Here is a 2,416-nt window from a genome sequence, read left to right as displayed (position 1 = left end):
ATTATTCGACTCGAATATTCGACTGACCTCGAATAATTTACTATTCGAATTCGACCAAACTCGAATTTTAAAAGTGGTACTTGAGCATCACTACCGTACGTTCTCCACTTGACAAGTTCGGTGTCACATGGAAGTCCTCTTATTATATTCTACCTCCAAACTATGCATTTCCATATTGACTTTGGAAATAAACATGTCTATCACAGGGTGACTAGGGGGATTAAACACACTCTTGTCCAGCTGTCCCCCCAGAGGTTTCAATGCAAGTTCTGCTCTTCCTTGACTTCCCTCGAAACAGGCCAAGGGGGCATAGAGGCAAAGTATTGCTTTAATTTAATATTTCTAAAGAAACGACACAGGTCGACATCAATTTTGAAAAAATCCCGGTCCAAAGGTCGGGCAGAAGCCCAAACCATGATTCAACACACGTGTTTCATCTTCAGTAAGGATTGTAAAGTGAAAAATAAATTAACTACTAGTTGTTGTTGCGTTGTGACTTGTGTCGCAAATTCATTTGCTCCCTCTCACATTGTCGGGCGGTTATTTGTTTGGGAGCGGTGTATACGCTCCCTTGATATATGGATATGGAACTGTTGTGGTGTACGTAGGAAGTGGCATTCACTTTGTATGCGGAGATACATCCGCTTGGTTGTCAGGAGATGAGCATTGTATACGCCCCCTGACAACATGGGTCACATGACTATACGTCATGGTGACACTGTTGAATCAGGAAGTGGCTTCTACGGGACTTACACGCCAACACACACTGCGGGGGAAGCTAGGTAAGAGTGAATGCACAACTGCGCATATAATCTACATGGGATATGAGCGGTTTCCCATTGTGTCCGTTTGTAGGATGCAGGAAGTTGAGAACTCGGTAGGTATTATTATGGGATAAGTATATTTGAATATTAGAGGCTACAGTTCTCCTTGTGGTCCGTCTTGCTGCCTCTACGTTCTGATTGGTTGTAGATGCCTGGCTCTGATTGGTGAAGGTATACTGAAGGGGCTATTTAAGGGCAAATCTTTGCTGGTTTAGGCCTCGATTCATAAAAGTGCTGTCGGTAAGGTAAACTCGAGCGGGGAAACACCGCTGTCGGTATTTCAGCCTTCTGGGTGATCATTCATAAAAATGTTGCTAGTTGTGACAGGCGTGCGGAGATATTCCGCTGTAGGCAGGCGTTAGGCTGTCGGGAGACATGCGGAAACAGGAGAAGCAGGCGGAGTCCCTCCAATGCGGTGTTCTCTCTGCAGCTGCTTGGGAGGTCTGTCCCATTCACTCCAATGTATTCCGCACGCTTCTCGCCACATCAGAGGTAGCGGTAATACCCGTCCGCATACCGCTACCTCTAATCTTTATGAATTGACATTTGTTACTTTTGTTAAGATAATCACCGCACAAGGCGGTGATTTATCACTCTGCTCGCGAATGTCGGCTTTTCATGCGGAAAAAGCCTTTATGAATACAGATTTTGCTGTGTGGTCGGTAAAGTGAGCTGTTTTCAGCATTTCCGCATGCGGGAATGCTTTATGAATCGAGGCCATAGTGTGACATTACTTTATACAGCTTGAGAAAGATCTGATGATCGAAACAGCGCTGCTGTCGCTGGGAAGATGCTTGTCATGCTATTGTAACTAATAAAAGAGCTATAACACTACAGATGGTGCTGGCTTGACTGTGGAGGAGTTATTGGAACGTCTGGAGTGCAGAGACGCTGCAAGCCTGAGCACATCCACCATCTTTTCCCCTCCTTGGGTGCTTGCTTTACACTGGTTTTTACTCCATTGTGCGTTCCACACCGGCGCGCTGACGTCATCAGACGTCCTCCGAGCTGTACTGCGCAGGCTCAGAACTACTGAGCCTGCACAGTACAGCCCGGAGGACGTCCGATGACGTCAGCGCGCCGGTGTGGAACGCACAATGGAGCGCAGAAGAGGCCTGACCTGGCCAGGTTGGGTCGGCCACCGGGAACGGCGCTGAGAAAACCTCCTGCTTGCCACGGGCTGGAGGAAGCCCCAGGTAAGTGGATGTGGATTTTTTTTTTTTTTTTGTAGCGTCCCTGAACCTTCCCTTTAACAAGCTGACACATCATTGCATTCCAGCGGTTCTGGAGGTGTGTTTAGCTTCTAAGGGTAATAATGGTTAATTTGCATATATTCAGCAGTGGTGCATTGTGGGAGACATATCAGAGCTCACTCCAACCTGAATTATCACAAATTCTGTTTTAAGAAAGCAAACTTCTGTTTTTTTTTTAAGTTAGCCAATAAATGGTATCGTCCTGATTCAAAAATCCTACACACTAGTGTTGTCCGGATCATGAACGATTCGGATCTTTGATCCGAATCTATTTTAGGAGTCGATCATCCGAATCATCAAAATGAGTGATTCGGATCGCAAAAGGGGCGGGGCCAGGAG

This window comes from Hyperolius riggenbachi, chromosome 5 (genome assembly GCF_040937935.1).
Source record: "Hyperolius riggenbachi isolate aHypRig1 chromosome 5, aHypRig1.pri, whole genome shotgun sequence".
Taxonomy (NCBI): domain Eukaryota; kingdom Metazoa; phylum Chordata; class Amphibia; order Anura; family Hyperoliidae; genus Hyperolius; species Hyperolius riggenbachi.
This window is presented reverse-complemented; position numbering follows the sequence as displayed.